The 25241-nt window shown below is 36.2% G+C and overlaps 1 long non-coding RNA gene across 1 annotated transcript in view; it reads left to right on the top strand.

The window, feature by feature from the left end:
- LOC127482903 (uncharacterized) overlaps positions 1-24868 on the top strand; it is a 370681-nt gene extending 345813 nt beyond the window's left edge. Inside the window, exon 4 of the long non-coding RNA XR_011388372.1 lies at positions 24490-24868. This is a non-coding gene — a long non-coding RNA (uncharacterized lncRNA). The remainder of the gene's footprint in view (positions 1-24489) is intronic.
- Positions 24869-25241: the final 373 nt, after the last annotated feature.

Below are 25241 nucleotides of genomic sequence, written 5' to 3'. Positions count from 1 at the left end.
GAAAGGAGACTTGAGTAATTGCTGCTTAAGGAAAATATGTAACACCTTTGACTACAAGTTAGCTGAATTTTCCTCTTTCCTATACAGCAACAAAACAATATACCATTCGATATTTTTCCCGGAGTTAGCAAATGATCCATGGACAGAGGGTAAAAATTCCTTTTACACTAGCATTCATTGTAAACAGAAGTAGACAATATTCAATATAAATCACATAAAGCGAAGATTTTGCTTCACAAAATACCTGAAGAACCGATCTTTTTTAATTTTTGAAAATATTGATGAACTTTTTGTATTATCATAATTAGCATGAATATGTTATTTAATTTCTAAGTTGGAGAAATATCACCAATGAGTCTATGTTCTGAATAAATAAAAGAGCTCTTCTGATTCTTCCTCTGAGGGTTGAGATCTCAGAGCTCTCATCTACCACTAAAGACATAACAAGGTGTTTTTTATTTTTTGCTGTGATTATTTGAATGCATGGCATTTGCAGATGGATTAGCTTGTGGAAAGATTAAACATGAATGTTTTAATAGCTACTTACGTATGAGTTATTTTAATATTTCTTAGTCTTTTTATATCATGTATTCTCCTATGTGAATTAATGTCAACAAACTTTGGTTTCTGAATGATTGATTCTTAAGGACTTGTGTTCTGGGTAAATATTCTAGTTTTTGAAAATAAATCTTAATTAATGATCTAGTTATTTCTATATTTAATATAAATATAGTTCTTTATAGTATTTAAAAGCATGTCTTCTTTTTAAGGAAGATTGAAATCTTAAATAGGAACTAAAAGTCTTTTGGCAGCTAATAGAGCTCCATCTGAACATTTAGATCAGTTTTGGATTTTCAAAGACATCCCGGGATTGAGATGAAAGAGCAGGACCAGACCAAGGAGAGTGGAATACCGTGATGAGGAAGCTGAAGTTAGAAGCATTATGGAAGGAACAGAATGGGCAAAGGAGGGGAACGTAAGTGCTAAGGGAGAAGGGAGTAGCAAAATAAGATAAAAACCTGAAATCCTAAATTATCCACATTCCACACCTTTTGGAGCACTAACATGTCATAAGTGGAAAATTCTATGCCTGATCTCATGTGATGATTATTAGTCAAAACATTGTATAATGTTGTATAAAATTACTTTCAGGTTGTGTAAACTAGGTACATAGGAAACATTCATGAATTTCGTGTTTAGGTGGGTCTCATCCTCAGGATACCTCATGGGTACATGTTTAATTATCCCCAAATCTTTTTTTAAAGAAGATTTATTTATTTGAAAGAGTTACACAGAGAGAGGAGAGGCAGAGAGAGAGAGAGAGAGAGAGAGAGAGGTCTTCCATCCGATGGTTCACTCCCCAGATGGCTGCAATGGCCGGAGCTGTGCCGATCCGAAGCCAGGAGCCAGGAGCTTCTTCTGGGTCTCCCACGTGGGTGCAGGGGCCCTAGGACGTGGGCCATCTTCTACTGCTATCCTGGGCCATGGCAGAGAGTTGGACAGGAAGTGGAGCACCTGGGTCTCGAACCGGCGCCCATATGAGATGCCCACGCTTCAGGCCAGGGTGTTAACCTGTTGTGCCACAGCGCTGGCCCCAATCACCAAATCTTAAAAATGTTAAAATTCAAAATATTTCTCATTCCAAATATTTCAGAAAAGGGATATTCATCATGTTTTACCCAAGGCTAGGTATTTACTCCCTGATGTAATGTGTTCAATGAAAAAGTCATAAGTTATAAGCTAAATGAAAGGAAAATATAGCAATCAATTTTCAGTTCTTATCCTTGTATATGTAAACACCACTTTGATCTCTTTATTTATTTAATTTTTTATTTGACAGGTAGAGTTATAGACAGTGAGAGAGAGAGAGACAGAGAGAAAGGTTTTCCCTCCGTTGGTTCACTTCCCAAATGGCCGCCACGGCCGGTGCTGCGCTGATCCGAAGCCAGGAGTCAGGTGCCTCTTCTTGGTCTCCCACGCAGGTGCAGGGGTCCAAACACTTGGGCCATCCTCCACTGCCCTCCTGGGACACAGCAGAGAGCTGGACTGGAAGAGGAGCATCTGGGACTAGAACGCGGAGCCCACATGGGATGCCGATGCTGCAGGCGGAGGATCAATCAAGCGAGCCATGGCGATGACCCCCCGCTTTGATCTCTTAACATGTTATGATGGCTTAGGTTTACATAAAAATTTCCTATGAGTGATTTTTGTTTTTTTCGCTCCCATTTTGACTGCTGACCATGATTAGATGTCATGTTTGAGCTAATACAGGGAAGAGAAGCTACAACACATAAAGGATAGCTAGTCCCTTCTAAATGTAATTCTGTAGAGGCAAGAGTGGGAAACAGTTTCTCCTGAGAACCAGTGTCCAAAATTCTTGGTGGGACATCGTTCTTCATCCAAGGTTCCAATATGATAGGGTTTGAAGCAAATTTTCTTCCTTCTAAAAAGCCTGATTTACTATTGCTGACTCTGTGTCTCATAAATATTTAAAATCATAAAGAATTATGACATAAGCAAGATTATACAAATTGAATTGCCTTCTCCAAAGTAGACTCAAGCTTCCAAAATTTATGTTAACATTTTTCCTATTAAAAATAATCATTCCTTTATCTGCTGGTTAAATAACTCTTATATACCTACTTTATATTAGAAACTGTGTTAGGTCTTGGAAATACAAACATGAGTAAGATTATCACTACCCTCAAAAGTTGATGGGAAAATTCAGAAAAAAAATATTTATACAAGGGCAACATAATGCACTAGAATGATAATAGTTACTTGAATGTTGTAGATATCCTAAAAATAGGAAGTAGTTATTACTGAGCCATTGACAAAATCTTCAGAATACAGATAAAATTTGTTGGAAACTGTAGCCTCAAGATGGGGAATTCAGTAGATGCCTTTGATCTGCTCTCACATCTCATTGAAGTGACATAAATAATACATAGCAACACTGAATAACCGGGAAGGATATACTCAGTAGTTTAGAAATTCTGAAAATTAGTAGAAAAGAAAAACAAACTGGCTCAGATTGATTCTGACAGGAACTATAGTTCATTAGAGACACCATTGATTTTGACTGTGGCTTTAGCTAAAGGAAACCATAAGATCAGAGCTGGCAAAGGCTCGTGTTAGTGCAGGAAAATGGCAGGTAAATGACTGAGATTTCTAGCCCAGAACTCATCCATTACAGCTTGTCTAGAGGAGGTTTTAACCTAAAGATTGTACCTAGCAAATATAGATCTTTAAATAAACTAGAGTCTGCTGGAGCGGACCCTCAACTTGGATATTGGGACTGGAGAAACAAGCAGGGTTGGTTACTCCTGGCTTCTGGAATTCAAGTGGAGAGGATGTTGTAGGCATAGAAAGGAGTTCATCAGTCTGTGTGCTCCATTTTCTGTAGCACCACAGGTTCATGTAAGTGTGAGTCATATTAACTAATAGGAGAAGGGTGACTTTTCATGTGTGCTGAGGGAGCTTAAGCTACTAATTCTGATTAACCCTAGGTTGGAATATATGAATATAAAAAAGCTCAGTATCATTTTTATGTATTTACTTATTTTAAGATTTTATTACAATTCAGTATATATACCAAGAAATTCATGTAAGTGTACAAATAAATGAGTTGTTTTTCTCATCTGTTCACACTCATAACCAGCAACCAAGTTAAGGACAAAACATTACTAGTACCCCGAGTCCTCTCTCTTCTTCCCCTCTCCCTTCCTTTTTTTTTTAACATGTGAAGTAAGAGTATATTATCAGCAGCATGGTATAATTCAGTGAAGTAATATTTATAACTATCTACAAAGTTATCTTCTTACATTCACACATTTTTTATCCTCATTATATATTAACTGCTGCAAATACAAGAAAATATGTGATATTGTTCTTTTTTGGTCTAGCTTATTACACTTAGCCTAATGATCTCCACTTGCATCCATTTTGTTACAAAAGTCACGATTTCATTTTTATGGCTGAGTAATATTCTATCATGTATATAAACTACATTTTAATACAATCATTCGCTGACAGACATCTAGGTTCCTTAAATAAGATTCCATATCCTAGCTATTGTGAATTAAGTTGCTATAAACATGGGAGTACACTTTACTCTTTCACATGCTGATATCTTTCCTTTGAGTAAATTCCCAGGAGTGGGATAGCTGGAAAACCTCATTTTACTTTTCTGCAGAATCTCCATAGAGTTTACCATAATGACTGTATAAGTTTAAAATTCCCTCCAACAGTGTATTAGTTACCCTTTTTCACATCCTCACCAGCATTTGTTATTTTTTGAATTTTGGATGATAGCTATTCTAACTAGGGTGAGATGATACTGCACTGTGGTTTTTATTTGCATTTCTTTGATTGATAGTGATCCTGAGATTTTTTCATGTGTCTATTGACCATTTATATTTTAATCCATTGAAAAATATCTATCATATCATCTTCAATTCAAATAACTGAATTGTTTGCTTTGTTGCTGTTGAATTTGTTGAGCTCCTTAGATATTCTGAATACTAATCCCTTATCAGATGCATAGAATATTTTTTCCTGTTCTGTCAGTTGCCTCTTAACTTTCTTGAGTATTTCCTTTGCTGTGCAAAAGCTTCTTAGTTTGATGTAATCCCATTTGTCTATTTTTGCTTTTATTACCTGTGCTTCTAGGGTCTTGTTCAAGAAGTCTTGCCTAGGCCAATATCTTGCAGCGTTCCCCCTGTTTTCCTCTAGCAATTTGATGGTTTTAGGTCTTGGGTTTAGATCTTTGATCCATTATTAATTGACTTTTATACAGAGTGTAAGGTAAGGGTCTTCTTTCCAATTTCTGCAAGTGAAATCCAATTTTCCCAACACCATTTACTTAAGACTGTTATTTCTTCATGGAGTGTTTTTTAGGTAATTTGTCAAAAATTAGTTGGTTTTATATGTATAGATTAATCTTTGGTATTTCTATTCTGTTCCATCGGTCTACATGTCTGTTTTTGTGCCAGTACCAGGATGTTTTGATTATAACAACCCTCTAGTTCATCTTGAGTTCTGGCATTATAATGCTTCTGGCTTTTTTTCTTGTTTGAAATTGCTTTGCTATTTGAAGTCTTTTGTGTTCCCATATGAATTTTAAGAATGTTTTTAATGGATCTGTGAAACATGTCCTTGGGATTTTGATTGGGATTGCATTTAATCTGTAAATTGCTTTATGTAACATGGCATTTTGATTATATTAATTCTACCAATATTTCATTAATGTCTGTAATTTTCCTTGTAGAAATCTTTCACATCTTTGGTTAAATTTATCCAAAAGTATTTAATTTTTTTGTAGCTATTGTAATTTATTTTTTTGACAGGCAGACTGGACAGTGAGAGAGAGAGACAGAGAGAAAGGTCTTCCTTTTTCAGTTGGTTCACCCCTCAATGGCCGCTGCGGCCGGTGCACTGTGGCCATTGCCCTGCGGCTGGCACAAGCACTGATCCGAAGCCAGGAGCTAGGTGCTTCTCCTGGTCTCCCATGTGGGTGCAGGGCCCAAGGACTTGGGGCATCCTCCACTGCACTCCCTGGCCATAGCAGAGAGCTGGCCTGGAAGAGGGGCAACCAGGACAGAATCCGGCACCCCGACCAGGGCTAGAACCTGGGGTGCTGGTGCCGCAGGTGGAGGATTAGCCTAGTGAGCCGTGGCACCGGCCAGTAGCTATTGTAATTGAAACTGCTCTTACAAGTTCTTTTGCAGCCACAGCATTGTTGATGTATAGGAATGCTGTTTATTTTTGTGTGTTGATTTTATATCCTGCAATTTTGCAGAATTCCCGTATTTGTTCCAAAAGTGCAGTGACTTGACTTCCCTATATAAAGGATCCTGTCACCCACAAACAGGGATAATTTGACTTCCTCCTTTCTATTTGTATCCCTTTGGTTTCTTTTCCTTGCCTAATGGCTCTGACTAAAACATCCAGAACTATATTGAATAATAATGGTGAGAATAGGCATTATTATCTGTCTCTGGCTCTTAGTGGGAATGCTTCCAGCTTTTCTCCATTCAATATGATGCTGGTTGTGGGTTTGTGTTGAGATATATTCTCTGTCTAGTAGGTATCTTTTATACCCATTGTTAAAGTTTTTTTAATATGATGAAAAATGTTGTATTTTCTCAAATGCTTTCTCAGCATCTATTGTGATAATCTAATGATTTTTCCTTTATTTTGTTGATATGATGTATTACATGTATTGAGTTGTATATGTTGAAGCATCACCGCATCCCTGGGAGAAATCTCACTTGGTCCTATTGAGTAATCTTTTGGATGAGTTGTTGAATTCAACTTGCCAGTCTTTTGTTGAGGATTTTTGCATCTATGTTCATCAGGGATATTGGTCTATAATTTTCTTTTTTTTTTTTTTTTTGTGGTATATTTATCTAGTTTTGGAATTAAGATAATGCTGGCCCCATATAAGGACTTTTGAAGACTTCCCTCCCTTTAAATTGTTGTGAATAGTTTGAGAAGAATTGGGATTAATTAATTCTTGAAAGCTTGATAGAATCCAGCAATGAAACCATCTGGTCCTGGGCTTTTCTTTGTTGTCAGTCTCTTTATTACTGACTCAATCTCAGTTTTGTTATTGGTCAATTCAAGTTCTCTGTGTCTTTGTGCTGCAATTTTGATAAATTATATGTGTCCAGAAATCTATCTATTTCTTCTAGATTCTCCAATTTGTTGACACATAGCTGTTTGTAATACTTACTAATTATTCTTTGTATTTCTGTGGTATCTATTGTAACATCTCCTTTTCCATCTTTGATTTTATTAACTTGTGTCTTCTCCCATCTCTTTTTAGTTGGGCCATTGGTTTATTAATTTTTTATTATTTTCAAAACACAACTCTATTTCACTGAACTTTTGTTTAGTATTTTATTTCAATTTTCTCTAATTGGCACTCTTTATTTCCTACTACTAATGTTAGATTTGGTGTGTGTTTTTTTTTTTTTTTAGGTTTTTGAGATGTATGTTAGATCATTTACTTGATACCTTTCCAATCTAATTGCTATAAATTTTCCTCTTTACACTGCTTTTACTGTATCTCATAGTTTTTGATATATTATATTTTCATTTTCATTCATTTCAAGGACTTTTTAAAATTTCCCTTTTGATTTCTTCAGGACCCATTGTTCATTCATGAACATGTTATTCAATCTCCATGTATTTGCATATTTTCTTAAATTTGTCTTGTCATTACTTTTTGATTTCACTCTTCTTTATTCTTTTGTGGTCAGAAAAGATATATGACATTATTTAACTTTTTTGAATTTGTTAAAACTTATTTATGACCTAGTATATGGTCAGTCCTAGAGAATGTCCCATGCACTGATGAAAAGAGTATGCATTATGCAACTCTGGGATGAAATGTTCTGTAGATATCGATTAGGTCCATTTGGTCTTTCATGCAGATGAACTCTTTTGTGTCTTCGTTGACATTTTTGGTCTGATTGATCTATCCATTGATGAAAGTTGAGTGTTGAAGTTCCAAATTTTTATTGTATTGAATCTTATGTCTCCATTTATATCCATTAACAATTGTTCTTATAAAGCATGTTGATCTGGCATTGGGTGAATATACATTTACTATAGTCATATTTCCTTGTTGAATTGATTCCTTAATCATTACATAATGATTTTCTTTGTCTCTTTTAACAGTTTTTATCTTAAAATCTGTTTTGCTTGATGTGAATATAGCTACTCTGGCTCATTTTTAAATTTACATTTTCGTGGAATATCTTTTTCCATCATTTTGTTTTCAGTCTGTGTGTGTCTTTATTGGTGAAGTGTGTTTCTTAAAGGCAGCAAACAGATGAGTTTTTTTTTTTAAATTCATTCAGCCAGTTTATATCTTTTAATTAGAGAATTTAGTCCATTTACATTCAAAGTTAATACTGATAAATAATGACTTGCTTTTGTCATTTTTTTCCATAAACATTCTAATATGTTTTGAATCTCCCTTGCTTTTTTAGTAGGAGTTATTCTGCTTTCACATTCTTTCATAACACTGATTGTCTTTCTGTTTCTGTGTGTAGTACATCCCTAAGTATCACCTGTAAAGCTGACTGAGTGGTGACAAATTCTTTCAATTTTTGCTTGTCTCAGGTCTTTATTACACCTTAATTTATGATGAAAAGTTATCTGAGTAAGGTACTCTAGGTTAGCAATTTTTTGCTTTTAGGACTTGGAGCATATCTCTCCATTCTCTCTTGGCCTATGGGGTTTCTATTGAGAACTTCTTTTTCTTAATATTTTTATGTATTTATTTGAAAGTCAGAGTTACACAGAGAGAGGAGAAGCAGAGAGAGAGAGAGAAAGAGAGAGAGAGAGAGAGAGAGAGAGAGAGAGGTCTTTCATCTGCTGGTTCACTCCCATTTGGCTGCAATGGCCGGAGCTGTGCCTGTTGGAAGCCAGGAGCCAGGAGCTTCTCCTGGTCTCCCATGCGGGTGCAGGGGCCCAAGGACTTGGGCCATCTTCTGCTGCTTTCCCAGGCCATAGCAGAGAGCTGGATTGGAAGTGGAGCAGCTGGGACTCAAACTGGTGCCCATATGGGATGCCGGCACTGCAGGCGGTGGCTTTACCCGCTTTGCCACAGCCCCAGCCTCTGAGAACTTTGTTTTAAATATAAAGAGAGTCTTCTCATGCATTAAATATGAAGAGAGTCCTCTCTTGGCATTTCTCTCTTGCAAATTTTGCATTATTTTCTTCATGTTTTACTTTTGAAATTGTAACTATAATGTTTTGTGAAAATCCTTTCTTATCATGCCTCTTTCATGTTGTATGTGCCCTCCAGTATATGGATGTTCATATTTTTCTCCAAATTTGGGAAATTTTCTGCTATTATTTCACTGGATAGATTTTCTAAGCCATTCCTCTTTTTCATAACTGCAGGAAGTCCTATGACTCATATTTCTCACCATTTCATAGTATCACATAGATCCTGAATGCCACTTTCAGACTAATTTTTCTCCTTCTTGATTTTACTTTTTGTCTGACATAGCACAAAAGATCTGTTTTCTAGACCAGATATGATTTCTTCTGCCTCATCAGTCTGTTATTAAAATTTTTCACTGTATTTTTATGAAGATTTTTTTTATTTATTTGAAAGTCAGAGTTACACACAGAGAGAAGGAGAAGCAGAGACAGAGAGGTCTTCTATCCGCTGGTTCACTCCCCAATTGGCCGCAACAGCTGGAGCTGCGCCGATCTGAAGCCAGGAGCCAGGAGCTTTCTTCCAGGTCTTCCATGCAGGTGCAGGGCCCAAAGACTAAAGCCATTTTCTACTGCCTTTCCAGGCCATAGCAGAGAGCTGGATCGAAAGTCGAGCAGCCAAGACTCGAACCAGTGCCAATATGGGATGACGGCACTGCAGATGGCGGCTTTGACTGCTATGCCACAGCTCTAGTCCCTTCACTGTATTTTTTTATTTGACTTACTGAATACTTAATTTCTTATTTTCTGTTTGTTTTTTTCTTCAATATCTCAGTATCTTTGCAGAACTCTTAATCTATGTCATGTTTGGATTTTGTTTTCTCAGTTAATTGTTTCTTTGTGTTTTCGAGTAATCTTACAAAAATTCTTTTGAATTCCTTCTCAGGCATTTTGTCAATCTCCTCTTTGTCACAGTCCAACATTAAAGTATTCTTGTGTTCCAACATTAATGTGTTATTAGGTGTCATATTGCCTTCCTTCTTTATGCTTCTTATGTTTTTACTCTGATTTTTATACATCTGGGTAACCACTTATTACTACTTCCTCTGGGGGATTTTTTTTTTCTTTCTGCTTGAAGGCTTTATTCTTGGCAGTGTGCCTCTCTGGCTCAGTGGAGTACCTGAAATATACACTGGAGCTCCAAATGTGTTTTGGGTCTGACCAGGGAGCTCTGGAAACCATGTGTGATTGGGGCCAGCATCCAGAGTGACACCCAAAACGGATGTGCTAGAGCACCTCTGGTTACACTCAGTAGAGGAGGGCACGCTGGAAGTGGCTGGTGTGTTCACAGTTCCAGCTATTCTCTGTCAAGGAGAACCACAGCCTATAGTGAGCTCTTAGGGCCAGCACATCACAGCCACCCAGGCATGTACACCACACGTAACAACTCCCCACTCTGTATCATTTTCCCTGAGTCCTCTGCAAGTCTTTGCACAGGACTTGAGAGTTCTGAGTTCCTCGCATGTGATTGGGTGGGTGCACAGGCATGTAGCACATCCCACATCCCTTTCAGCTCCATGGCCTATGCTCAGTGCTTCTACATGTACATTGTGCAGCGGATCTACTGTCCACCTTGTAATCTGCCCCTTCCTCAGTGTGAGTTGCCTGCTATCCTCTAAGCCAGGATGGATTCAGCTGCAGCTCCACTTCAGCAAACTGAGCCCAGTGCTTTGGTGGGAGAAGAGGAGGGAGGAAAGTGGCTGCCCTTCACTGAACAAAGCGGTCACTCAGTCTCTCACCAGCTCCCCAGGCCAGAATCAAAACCAGTGGGAAAATCTTAGTTTTAAAGTGGATGGTAAATAATCATAACAAAATATCTACAATCTAATGAAATAACTTTGGTTCTAGAGTTCCATACTAAAATATTATAAAAAATAAAATCAGAATGTTATTCAGGAACTTCTTTGAAAAAATATTCAAAATAATGATCCACTGAAACAAGAATTAAAAAATGAATCCCAAGAGAAGATTTGGATACAATAAGCAATGGCATGAGAAGTAGCCAGCCTTAATTTCTAATTAAATTTTGAGTTGCTCATAATTTGAGTATAAAATGTAAAACTATCAATAAGAAGGAATTACTAAAATATGTGATATAAAGAATAAAATTAATAAAAATATGAAGTTAAAATTCTATATGAATTTAATGAAATATAGAAGAATGAGCAGGGAAAGTTACATTGTTGGCCCTCTTTTTTTTTAGAGGTTAGTCTATGCATAATTACACAAAAGTGTAATTAAGATGGAAATTTTTAAATATATGTTTGTAAGTTAAAAAAATCAATATTTTATGAGGGGACCTCAGAATGCTTATGAAAAAATGGAATTAAAAAATACAAATTAAAACAGAAACTTTATTTCTCAATATTAGCTGCATCAAATTAAAAACACTTTTGTAAATGATACCAGCTATTTAGTCTATCCCTAAAGCAATGAGGGTTCTAGGAAGGAATCATGTCAATGAAATCTTTTTTACATTGATAACAGGAGAAAAATGAGTACTTTTTATACATTTTTTAATATTAGAAAGCAAAAAGAAGTCAGAAGGAGCCAAATAAGAACTTTAAGATGGAGACCAATGATTACTTTTTAAAACTCTCACAAAATTGTTCATTTGATCAGAGGACTGAGCAAGACATTATTCTGGTGGAAAAAGATTCTGGTGATGTTAAAGTGAAATGAACACTATGAGAAACGGTGACTTGATCAGCCCTCACCCTGACTGTTGATGAGCAACTTAATATGTCATCACTCTTAGTATTTTTTTTTGTTTGTTCTACTTAATACTTTTGGCTGAATACTGTAATCAATGCACAATTCTTCTTAAGTGCTGAAACTTAACTGAAAAGTGATCACTGTTAAATATAAGAGTGGGAATAAGGGAGGGAAGAGATGTGCAATTCGGGACATGCTCAAGCTGACTTACCTCAAACGGTAGAGTTAGAAACATACCAGGGGATTCCAATTCAATCCCATCGAGGTGGCATGTACCAATGCCATCTCACTAGTCCCAGTGATCAATTTCTGTTCACAATTGATCATAATGATAGGACTAAGAACCAAAGGGATCACATAAACAAGAATAGTGTCTGCAAATACTAGCTGATAGAATCAAAAAGGGAGAGAATGATCCAACATGGGAAGTGAGATACACAGCAGACCCATAGAATGGCAGATGTCCTAAACAGCACTCTGGCCTCAGAATCAGCCCTTAAGGCATGCAGATCCAGCTGAAAAGCCCATGAGAGTATTTCAGGCATGGAAAGCCAAGACACTCTGGCAAAAGATCTCTGCGAGTGAGATCCCATTGGAAAGAACAGGTCTTCAAAGAAGGAGGTACCTTTCTCTGAAGGGAGGAGAGAACTTCCACTTTGACCATGGCCTTGTCTAAATTTGATCAGAGTCAGTGAATTCAGGGGGCTTCCATAGCCTTGGCAGCTCATGACAAGAGCCTAGGGTGATTACTGAGGCCATAAACAAGAGTGTCAATTTGTTAAGTCAACAACAGGAGTCACTGTGCACTTACTCCTCATGTAGGATCTTTTTCCTTAGTGTGCTGTGCATTGAGATTTAATGCTATAACTAGTACTCAAACAGTATTTTTCACTTTATGTTTCTGTGTGGGAGCAAACTGTTGAAATCTTTACTTAATGTATGCTAAACTGATCTTCTGTATATAAAGAGAATCGAAAATGAATCTTGATGTGAATGGAAGGGGAGAGGGAGTGGGAAAGGGGAGGGTTGCGGGTGGGAGGGATGTTATGGGGGGGGAAGCCATTGTAATCCATAAGCTGTACATTGGAAATTTATATTCATTAAATAAAAGTTTTTTAAAAAGAAGAAACCCAAGGGGGAAAAAAAAAAGAACTATATCAATATCTTGGTTGCTATGTTACACTGTAGTTTGCAAGATAATACAATTTGGAAAAAGTGGGTAAAAGATACACACACAATATCTCTGTGTTACTTTTTATAACTGTGAATCTGCAATTATCTCAAAATTAAAGTTTAAAATTAAAAAAAAAAGATTCTGGTGAATCTTTCCTGGGTGTTTTCCAGTTAAAACATTGGCTAACTTTTCCAAAACACTCTCAAAATAAGCAGATGTTGTAATTTTTTTGATCATCCATAAAGTAAAAAGCAAAATACCTTAAATATTCCCCCAAACTGTTAACTTGTCCTTTGCTTACGACTGGTCTGCTTTTACTTTGACTGGACCACCCACCCTCATCTCTTAGTAACCATTCCTTTGATTATGCTTTGTCATCAGGATCATACTGGGAATATCATGTCTCATCCCCTGTTACAACTCTTAACAATTCTTAAGTGTTTTGGTCTCATTTGTTTAAAATTTCCATCGAAAGCTTTGCTGTTGTCTGCACCTGATCTGGGTGCAACAGTGCTGGCACCCATTGAACAGAAAGTTTGCTGCACTTTAATATTTTAGTCAGAATTGTATAAGCTGAACCAACCGAGATATCTGTGTTAATAGCTATGTTTCTGCTTTTTACGTTGGTCCTGTTCATTTGGGTCCCCAACAAGATTACTTTTTCCATGCAAATTGATGTGGGTGGTTTACTACTGCAGGTTCAATCTTCCACACAGTCTTATGCCTTCTTGAAATAAGTTATCCATTTGTAAACTGCTGATTTCTATGGGACATTGTTTCCATAAGCTTTTTGTAAAGCATGAATGATTTCACCATTCTTCTATCCAAGCTCCACTATCATTTGATGTTTGTTATTGCTTCAATTTTGTTAGAATTCATGTTATTCTGCTAGGAATTCTTTTCAAATCAATGTTTTATACTTCCTAGTGCCTCAAACTAGATCCTGTTCAGATGTATTAAGGCAAGTTAGTGCAAGTCTATTTTGGTGCAAAAATGTTTGAAATACAAGCATAGTTTCTTCACAATATGCATTTTCTCACGCACTGTTGAAGACCCTTGTTAAAATACAATAAAATATCCCTATCATTCAAAGAAACTAAAAAGGTGAAAGAAAACTTGTTCAAAACAGGAAAAGGGGCAAGCTTTTACCACAGATATTAAACATTGCTTGGGACGTCCGTATCCCATATCAGAGTGCATGGGTTTGAGTCCTGGCTTGACTCGAATCCAGCTTCCTGTTAATGCAACTCTGAGAAGCAGTAGATGATGACGCTCTATCTCTCTGCCTTTCAAATAAGTTAAGATAAATAAATAACCATTTTGAAACGAAACAGAGGATTTTAACTCATAAAAGAAGTCGTAAAATGTTTGGCAGAAAAACTGATAGACTTAATGCCAGATCAAGGCAGGAAAACAGAATATGCCAATTAAGACTATAGATGTGATATTTTAAATAATATGTTAGAAGTAATAATATTATGAGTGGGTTAAATTAATATATAATGTAATAGCTATTTTTATTTCAGAAATGCCTGAACAGGAGGAAATGTATCATATAATTTATTACATTAACATATCAAAGGAAGATAAAATCATTATGTTACTTTCCTGAATCACAAAGATTATATATTTGGAAAGAAACCAGTAAAATTGAATTTAAAATTATATATATGTACATATATATATATGTATCAGAGCATCATCAAAGCAGTAGGTATAACAAAGTGTTTGTTTTGCTTAGTGGTTAGACTGTGATTGAAACACCCACTTCCCGTATTGGAGACTCTGGGTTCAAGTCCTGGCTTTGCTTCCTATTCCAATTTCCTGCTTATGCAACCCTGAGAGGCAGTAGGTGATGCCAACTGTGGTCCCTGCCAACTGTGTTGCCGACCTGGATTAAGAAACCAGCTTCAGATTGTCAGACACAGCTTTTGTGGGCATCTGGGGAGTGAGCCAGCAGACAGGAACTGACTTTTCTTCTCTGACTGCCTCTCAAAAACATTATTACAAATTTTAAAAGGTTATAGCTATAAACTTATGAACTATTTATGAACTATATGAACAAAATTATAAAGCTGTAAGAAAAGACATTGAAGAAAAATATCAATTAACTAAAGATACTGTGTTAATCTTTAATAGCAAGATCCCATGTTGGAGAGATGTTATTTAGCCGAAATTACTAAATAATCTCAATGCAATTTTAGTCAAAATTGCAATGGGATCTTTTAGAAATTTAAAAATATATCCTAACGTACATTTTGTTGTGTTAATATTTATAGTAGCTAAGAAAAATTTAGAGTGCATCCAGTTGTTTAACATTATGTGTAATAACAAAACGTCTTAAAGATTGATTACTAAATTAAGGACATTGTGAAAAAATAATATTTACTTATTGAAACATATTATGAATACTATACAATAATGGGAAATGAGAACAGATTCAATAACATATGTAAAAACAAAATGTATTCTATATTGGCAAACATAAAATAAGAATAAACAGAGAAAGAAAGGCAAGAGACATAAAAAACACAGTCTGTTAAAATTAAAAATTGCACTTCTTACACTTAAAATGTTGTGGGATTTTGTAAATCAATCTTTTATGTAATGTCTTTGGTGGAAAGTTTATGACCTTTAAGTCCATTTTGTGAGACTGACCATTCTTTCAAGATTGTGCTAATTACAGTTCTTTGCCTCTCTGACTTCTGCCCATATGTCCTGGATTTTTGCTTCTGAAATGTAGGGAAATTTCACTTTGTGGGGCAAGCTTTCTGGTGTTTGAGGCTGTGTTTTATCTTCTTTTCTCTAGCCCTAATACCCTCAATGTTCATAAGTCTTTCTCAAGCAACATAGCTGGTCTCTCAATATTTTCTTTGCTTTCCTTGGTAGACATTTCAGTTAACTATGCCTAAATTAAATATGTGCTCTCCAGATGTAGGACAAACACTACAGAGGCTAATTGGAATGCTCTACATTCTACACATAATGTAGTTTTAAATCACACTTACTTTTTAAGAAGAGTTTTTTGGCTCATTTGAGCTTGTTACTCATGAAAGCTTGCTAGTCTTTTTCTAATGAATTACTCAAGTTAAATCTTATCTGCTCTATAATGGAGAGAATTATTTTTAAGACTCAATGATGGGCAAGAAATATACCTTTAATTAATCTTTTTAGTTTCTAATCCACTGAAAGTATTTTACATATTGCTTGCCACTCAACATGTTACCTGGTTTACTCAGTTAATTTCCTGTGAATGTAATTAGTATGTAATTTATATTTTCCTTCAAATGATAACCAAAATATTGGGTTGGTCAGGAGCTCATCGCCACACCACTAGAGGAGAGCTGGTTGACATGATAGGAATGGCTGATTAACTAGATACAACCTGGCTGACTGCCCGCCTTCCTCAGCAGCCCACACCCGCTATTGCAACTTCAAGAGTATCATAAGACACTTTGCTAAATCTCTTTTTCTGTAGAAAAACTGCTTGTCAATTAAAAAACTTTCATTTTTCTGCTTTTTAAAGTAACATAATTCTTTTTTCAAGCACAGTCCTATAAAATATTATTTATGCATCATGACAAAGTGAAGCTACTGTGTTGAAATGCAAGTGGAAAGGTGAGATGCCTACTTGTATCACCTGTTTTCCTTGAGCTCTTTCTATACCATGGCTGCTCATAAACCTTGGAGCCCAATGAAAAACCTTTTATGGCCCTGGTTTGTGGTGTTTTATCACATCTCCTAGTTGAATCAGTTACACCACAAAGAAAGGGAACAAACTAGGTGAACACATGCTCATCTTCTGGGGTGTATTATTCTATGAAGTACTCACTAACATGCATCTGATACTTCCGTTAGACAATAGGATGTTCAAGAGAAATACTTTCAAGTTACTGGTGTCCTGGTGTCTGTTAAATCTTCTTACAAATTTTGGTTAAAATACTTGAAAGATTTATTAAGAAACAAAAAATTGCTGTGACACCAGAAACTAAAACTGAAGAAAAGACCATGTGCTGTTTACTGTGTGAGAGGAATTTCCAGTGATGTTCCACACATGGTGTAGGTATAGGCATACTCCACTTACGGTACCAGAATTCCACAGAAGCTGCATTCCCTACATAGTCTCCTAATTTTATAATTTAAAGATTATGTTGTCCAGAAAGATCTATCAACAATCTAAGATAAGAACTTCAGTGGAAAATAATTTGCCCAGGATCTTGACACCAAAACACAGAAAAATGACAGGTCTAATAAAAGTTATTCTGAAAAATCACTATGCATATAAAAACTACACCACTGTAATAACCGGATAAAAATTGGAAATTACATCTGATATTAGGACAGAGGTATATAATAATTTTGATGATATAGAAATTCAACATATATTTAGTGAATATTTTGCTATATTTTATCTTTTCCATGGAAACTCAGACAAAAGATACTGATATTTAATCATTATTTTATTTGGATGACCAATTTATTTTGGTTAATGTAGCTTTCCAAAACACATACTTTTGAATTTCATTTCTTTCTGTGTTTTGGATTTCATTTCCTATATTTCCATGTTAAAACTATTATTTGCATGATTTTACTCATTTGCTATTAAAATTAGAAATGGCATTAATTTGGAATAGTTTAACCCCTTGAATTTTCAGGAAATGATCTTCCATTATATAATTGTGTCACCTACCTTCTGTCATTTTCCCAGAAATATTTTAAACATTTCACTCAGAATTTGCAACTCCTACTTTATAACATGATGAGGAGTAGAGAAAGGAGCGGTGTTGTATTAGACCCTGTATTATGACCTTAGGAAAAGTCCTGTGTGGTGGTGCTAGATGAGCAATAAGATCATCTGAGTGGTGAGCATTGATACATGCAGCTTTTTTCTGGACCGCCTTGTACAAAAAGAACTGAACGTACTGTCTGGCTCTTTACTGCGGCTAAGTAGGTTAATTAGAGAAAAAGCATCTGCTTTAGTAGAACAGATTATTTTATTCTCTCTGTGTATCTATCATTATCTCTCTATCTCTCTACCTACCTCTCAACCTACCTACCTACCTATTTCTATCTGCCATCTATCTATCATCCATCCTATCACTGTCTTCATCTCTGTTCACTTCAGAGGCTGCAAACATTACCCCTAATTGATTATACTACTGCAGGCAGGGATGGGTCTGAAAGCAAGAAATCAGCAGCATGAAACTAAGTATCTGGATAAGAGGAACTTATCCTTTGCCTTTTGTAAAATAAAGCATCAGTACAGAGGGTTCAAGGAGGAGTAAACAGGATAGCACTACACAGCATGACACAGGCTTATGGAAAGATTATTCACAATAAAGGCAAAGGAAAATTATTCTGAAGATTCAAAGAAAGAACATGCCTCTGAAAATAATATCTGTAAGAACAGTAGCAAAATGTCTGAGACTATTCAGTTATTTTTCTAAGCAAAATCCAATAATATGGTCAATAAGAAGTAGAAGCAGAGACCAATATCAGTTATAGTTTTGTTAGAAAAAAATCTGATGTTAATTTACTTTTACAAAGTAGATTATTTTATAATGTAATTAGAAATATAGAGGCAGACTGGATCATGCAGGCTCATGGCAAATGTCAGGTTGTCTATGTTTTTGCAACCTTGTTGTGTTGCTCTTTGTTTTCAAGCTAGCTCACCTCATGATCTCAAGATGGCTGTAGCAGTTCCATGTATCACATCAATACGGATGAAAATTAATGCACATGTCAGGAAAAGGGATGACTCTTCCTGAGTCTCTTTCTTAGGAGGGAAAATCACTGTGCAGAAACTCCCAGCTGGGCTTTTCCTCATAGCATATTGGCCTGAATCGAATTATATGATTATTCCTCAGTTAATTACTGAAGTGAGAAATAGGACAACACTGAATGGTGTAGACAAGTTATCTGAGGAGATTATGATATCTATTACAAGACAATATGAAGAGAAAAAATTTGTATAGGTAAGAGGTTGTAGAAGGGAACTCCCTAAAAAAAAGAATGTGGAAAAAGAAAAATCCACATTGGAAATGGTAAACAGTAAGAATATTATTGAGCAAATGGACTTGATGGTGATAAACAGATTGTAGCAAAAGAAAAAGAAAAATATGGAAGACAGAAATGGAGACTAAAAGTTGTGCTTATTAAGATAAAGAAAAAATAGTGAGAGCCAACTCAAAGACTGCAGAGAGAACATTTATTTGCTATTGGCCTTGGTGTTGATTTAATGATTTTTTTTTTTTTTGATAGGACAGCAAAAGCATGGGCAACAAAAGCAAAAAACAAAGCAAAACAAAACAAAATAAAAATCAATTGGGACTGTATTAAACTAAAAGCTGTACAGAGGAAACAACCAAAAAAAAAAAAAAAAGAAAAAGCAACTTATGGAATTGGAGAAAATATTTGCAAACTATGTACTTAATTGAGTTAATATCCAAAATTATATAAGGTTTCCACTTAACTCAGCAGCAAATAATTATGAAAATAATCTACTCAAAAATAAGCAAAGTGCCTGCATAGAGATTTTTCCAAGGAAGTTGTACATCTGGACAGCAGGTGTATTAAAATGTTGCTCACATCACTCATCATCACAAAAATGAAAATAGCAGTCTTCCAAAATTAAAATGAGATATCATGTTACACTTGATCTGATGGATACTAACAAAAAGGCAAGAGAAAACAAGCACTGATAGGGGAGCAGAAAAGAGATCCCTTGTATACCTTGGTTTGAATGTAAATTGGGGCACATATTATAAAAAGGTGTATGGTGGTTTCTAATAAAATTAACAGTAGAATCATTATATGATTTAGCAAGTCCAGTTTTGTGTGTATCTCCAAAGGAAGTAAAATCAGTATTTCAAAAAGCTAAAGCTGCCTGCATCTCCGTGTTCATTGCAGCATTATTTACAGAGTAAGGATATGGAATAAATTTATATTAATTGGTGGCACCGTGGCTTACTAGGTTAATCCTCTGCCTGCGGCACCGGCACCCCAGGTTCTAGTCCCGGTTAGGACGCCGGATTCTGTGCCGGTTGCTCCTCTTCCAGTCCAGCTCTCTGCTGTGGCCCGGGAGTGCAGTGGAGGATGGCCCAGGTCCTTGGGCCCTGCATCCGCATGGGATACCAGGAGGAGGCACCTGGCTCCTGGCTTCGGATTGGCACAGCATGCTGGCAGTAGCAGCCATTTGGGGGGCGAACCAACAGAAAAAGGAAGATCCTTCTGTCTCTCTCTCTCTCTCTCTGTCACTGTCTAACTCTGCCTGTCAAAAAAATATTAATTGAAAGATGAATGGATAAAGAAAATATGGAATATACATGAATATATTGAAATATCATTAGGCCATAATAAAGAAGTAAATCATGAATTCATGGCAGCATGGATGTACCTGGAGGAACTTATGTAACATGAAATAAGCCAGACATCTTACATATATTTGCAACATAAATAACCCAAATTCATAGGAACAGAGAGCCATATAGTTGACAGGGATTGGTGATGTGGTGGATTGCAGAGATATTAGTCAAAGAGTGAAAATTTTAATGAAGAGATGAAGAAGTTCTGGAGACCCAATGTTTGGCATAGTGACTATAGTTAATAGGACTGTATTATTTACTTGAAATCTGATAGCAGAGTAAATTTTCAGTGTCCTCACCATACACACACACACTCTCACACACATATCCTCAAGCACACACACACACACACACACACACTTGTAATTATGGGTAAGTGATGGATGTGTTAGCATAATTGTGTGAATCATTACATTAGGAGTACATATATCTAATTATCAGGTTGTATAGCTTGAATTTGAGTAAGAAGAAGAAAAGGGAAATTTTCATTCAGAAACCAAAGGGTCATTCATTTTCTAGAGAGAGAGAGATTGACTTGATTCTGCAGATTCAACATTCCAAGATAAATGAATGGTAAGAGACTCACATCTTCAGATACTTAGGTTCTCTGTATATTTAGTTGGAGAATAAAAGATAACACAAAAAGAGACAAAAATAGCATTAGTCTCATGTTTTTGTTTTTATTTATTTATTTATTTTTAAGATGAACAAATCTCATGTATTTCATATACACAGACTTAGGAGCATAGTGGTACTCCACACCCCACCCTCCCTCCCAACCATGCTCCCATAATCTCTCTTACTTTCTTATTTTATAATGATCTAACTTCAGTTTATTTTATACCCATAAGATTAACACTACACTAAGTTAAGAATTAAACAAACAATAAGCAGAAAATAACACTATTCCTCAACAGTAGAGACAAGGGCTATAAACAATCATAAAATCTCAAAATGTCCATTTTGCTCATACATATTACATTTTTGTACCTATTATTACCACAGATCAGGGAAAATGTATCATATTTGTCTTTCTTCGTAAGTAAAATGATTTCCAGTTGCATTCTTTTTGTTGTAAAAGACAAGACTTCATTCTTTTTTAAGGGCTGAATGATAGTACATATATATATATATGCCATGTATATCATATATATATACACCAAAATTTGTATGTGTGTATATATATATATATATGTATATCACAATTTGTTTATCCAGTCTTCAGTTGATGAGTATAGGGGCTGATTCCATATCTTAGCTATTATGAATTGAGCTGTAATAAACATGGGGATACCGATATCTCTTTCATATCCTGACTTTATTTTCTTTGGGTAGATTCCCAGAAGTGAGATTGCTGGATCATATGGTATATCTATTTTCAGCTTTATGAGGTATCTCCACATGGTCTTTCACAGTGGCTGGACCAGTTTACATTTCTATCAACAGAGGATTAGGGTACATTTTCCCCCCACATCCTCGCCTGCATTTATTTGTTGATTTCTGTATGAGAGCCATTCTAACTGAGGTGGGGTGAAGCCTCATTGGGGTTTTGATTTGCATTTCCCTGATGGCTAGTTATCCTAAGCATTTTGTCCAAATGTCTGTTAGCCATTGGGAAAAAATATTGGCAAACTCTGCAACTGATAAAGGATTAATACACAGAATCTACAAAGAGCTCAAGAGACTCAACAATAACAAAACAAGCAATCCAGTTAAGAAATGAGTAAAGAACTTGAACAGTTTCATGTTTTTATTACATGGTACTAAATTGTAAGCAATGATGCCATCAAATTTTTAGAAGAAAAAATTGTGACCTACGTACTCTTTTTTTAAAAAAAAAGATTTATTTATTTGAAAGTCAGAGTTACACAGAGAAAGGAGAAGCAGAGAGAAAGAGAGGAATTCCATCCTCTGGTTCACTCCCCTAATTGGCTGCAACAGCTGGAGCTGTGCTGACTTGAAGCCAGGAGCCAGGAACTTTCTCCAGGTCTCTCTTGTGGGTGCAGGGGCCCAAGGACTTAGGCCATCTTCTACTGCTTTCCCAGGCCACAGCAGAAAGCTGCATTGGAAGTGGAGCAGCTGGGACTTGAAACAGTGCCCATATGGGATGCTGGCACTTCAGGAGGCAGCTTTACCTGCTATGCCACAGCACTGGCCCTGACCAAAGTATTTTATTTGCAGCATTATGGCTGCTCTCGTTTGAATTAAGAGAACAGGTATATGTTTAAAGACTCTGTCTAACTGAAAATAAGTTAATAACTTAAGAGAAAAAAATGTAGTACTGAATTTTTTTGAAGTTAAGTTTGATGAATCAAGATACATATACTCTTTTCTTCCTTTTTTTTTTTTTTTGACAGGCAGAGTGGACAGTGAGAGAGAGAGACAGAGAGAAAGGTCTTCCTTTTGCCGTTGGTTCACCCTCCAATGGCCGCCGCGGCCGGCGCGCTGCGGCCGGCGCACCGCGCTGATCCGATGGCAGGAGCCAGGTACTTCCCCTGGTTTCCCATGGGGTGCAGGGCCCAAGCACTTGGGCCATCCTCCACTGCACTCCCGGGCCACAGCAGAGAGCTGGCCTGGAAGAGGGGCAACCGGGACAGAATCAGGCGCCCCGACCGGGACTAGAACCCGGTGTGCCGGCGCCGTAAGGCGGAGGATTAGCCTAGTGAGCCGTGGCGCCGGCCAAGATACATATACTCTTTTAAGATGCCATTTCTATGTAAAGACAAGAGAATAATTTTTCTTAAACGTGAAAAACTCAAGTAAACATAAGACTGTATTCATTAAGGAAAAAAAGGCATTCTTCAGTTGCTGGAAGAATCTAAGAATAGTAATCTGGGGATACAAAAGGACTGATTTTGAGATTTAAAGTAAACTAGTTCATTGTAATGAAAATATCTATGTAATCATATTATTTAATTGAATTAAAATAGAGTATAATTGTTTGTATCAAACAACATCTCTAAATAAAAAAAGTGGACCATGGATAGCTATTTTACATTGATAATTCTTTCCATCTAAAGTAGGTAATAAAAATTCTAAGTATTATGTAAGACATATACTAAAAAATGACCATGCATTCATACAAAGAGATAATAAAGGAAACACAAATGCTAATCAGCATATCAAAACTTCTACCTCACTTAGATTCAAAGGAATGCAAATCAAAATAGTACATCATTTTCACCCTTCAGTCACAAAATCTTAAGTAATTGTGATACTCAATTCATTTGACAGTTCCTTGGAAAGGAATTCTCATATATGCACATTGAATCAAACTCAAAAAAGCAGTTGAATGATGAGCATAGAATCATTTTACTTCAAGTTATAATGAAAGATTTAATGCTAAGGCAAAATCTAGAAATTTAACAAATATTTATATGTAAATGATTATTCATCACATTTTCTTTGTAACAGTATACAATTGGAGACAAATATTACTAAAGAAGAATATGAAAGAAATGTTATATATAGAATGTGAGCTTGTATATTTATTAATGAGATGTTTTTAGAGAGTTTGTGATGAAAAATGCTTATGATTTAAGGCAAAGGCAGTAAAACTCGATGAATAGTTTTGTAATTTATGTTATTGCAACTACATAAAAATGCATGATGTAAGATTTCAGGAAAGAAAATATATCAAAGTGGTGACCACAGTTGACCCTGAAAGGTAAAATTATACCTGATTTATTTTCTGCTTCTTAATACTTTTCTGTTTATTCAAAAATGTCCTGTTTCCAACACATGTTACTTTAGTGAAGGGAAAAAAATCCAGCTACAAATAATTGAAAGGAAGGCATAAAATTGCTTTTCCTCTACTTGCAATTTCTTCTGCTCTTTAGGTGTCCTCCAGGGTTGTGCTGGTTTTGTAATCGAATCTCTAGCTCTTTCACTCTCCTGAGATGTAATTTTTCGGAGACTGAAGGATTAAAAAGGCTTCATATTTCCACACTATCTCCTCACCTGTCTTGCTTTTCAATTTCCTTGTAACCATGTTTACTCTCCTTTTGCCACTTTGGAGATCATTCTCCTGTTTGGAGAGGATGGAAGCTAAATAGAAGTTGATTAGTCTTGTTTCACTTTTATCATCTGTTAGCACTGTGCCATCTGTTACCAGCAGGCTGCCTCCCTTCATCTTCTTCACGGAACTCAACAGAAAGAAAAAGGTCTACTTGTTTCCCTTCGGAAAGTTTTGCAAACTTGTACTGACTTTCAGTCCTCACCCTTCTTCTCAAAGAGTCAAACCAATCTTCTGATTTAACCTTTAATTTTATGTCCTTTATTCATTCTTGAATCCCTTTGCTGTTTTGCTTTAAAATCTGAGTTCATCAAACACTGCACATTGAAACTATAAGTTTGTGTCTGTGGCCACTTCACTTACCCAGCGTGCTGCCTTCTGTCCACACATACAGGCCACAGTTGCCAACTGCCTTTCTCTCTTTGGATGCCTTCTCCTATTATGCCACTGATTTGCCTCTTATGTTTTCTCCCAAACTCCAGGTGCTTGAACATTGTTCACAAATTCAAATACCTGCAGTGGGTCCAACTGGAGAGGGCTGGAGAGCTAGACGGCACAGTGCCCAACTACAGAAGAGGACAACCATTACTCAACCACTTCCTGAGTTCCAGCTGAGGCCGGGCAGAATTGATGGCGTATTATGGGAAAGTCCTCTTATTTTTGAATAGATGCTGAAAATGCATATGTGACGTGGTGTGTGTGTGTGTGTGAACATTCATGTGTGTGTGTGCACGGGGATGTGAGGGAGAGAGTGAGGGGACAGGAAAAGGAAAATAAGAAGGAAGGGAGGGAGGAGGAGCTGGAGGAAGGAAGGGAGAACTGTAGAATTTTAATATAATTAATAAAAATTTGTGTTCAGGTCAACGTGTCCATGTAAATAACAACAAAAAAAAACTTTATATGCTGAATGAAGTCTGATACTGAATTTTTTGCTATTCTGCCCTTTTGTAGGTTTGGCATTTGGATTTTAACTTCCTAAAACATATCTTCTAAATTCTACACCTTGCCATGACCAACTCAAAGTGTGCCTTTGTGTGTTTGTGGTGGGGGTGGGTGGGTGGTTGTGGTGGTTGTGTGGTTACATTTGTGTGCTCAGCAAAATAAAAATATGTAAATATATTTTAATATTTTGTTTGCTTCTCAACAATGTCTTCTGTGATAACATTGTAAGAATTTATATTATTATCAAAATCTACACAATCCTCAGTTACAACACACGACTCAGGACATAAAA

This window comes from Oryctolagus cuniculus, chromosome 4 (assembly GCF_964237555.1).
Source record: "Oryctolagus cuniculus chromosome 4, mOryCun1.1, whole genome shotgun sequence".
Classification (NCBI taxonomy): domain Eukaryota; kingdom Metazoa; phylum Chordata; class Mammalia; order Lagomorpha; family Leporidae; genus Oryctolagus; species Oryctolagus cuniculus.
This window is presented reverse-complemented; position numbering and strand designations above follow the sequence as displayed.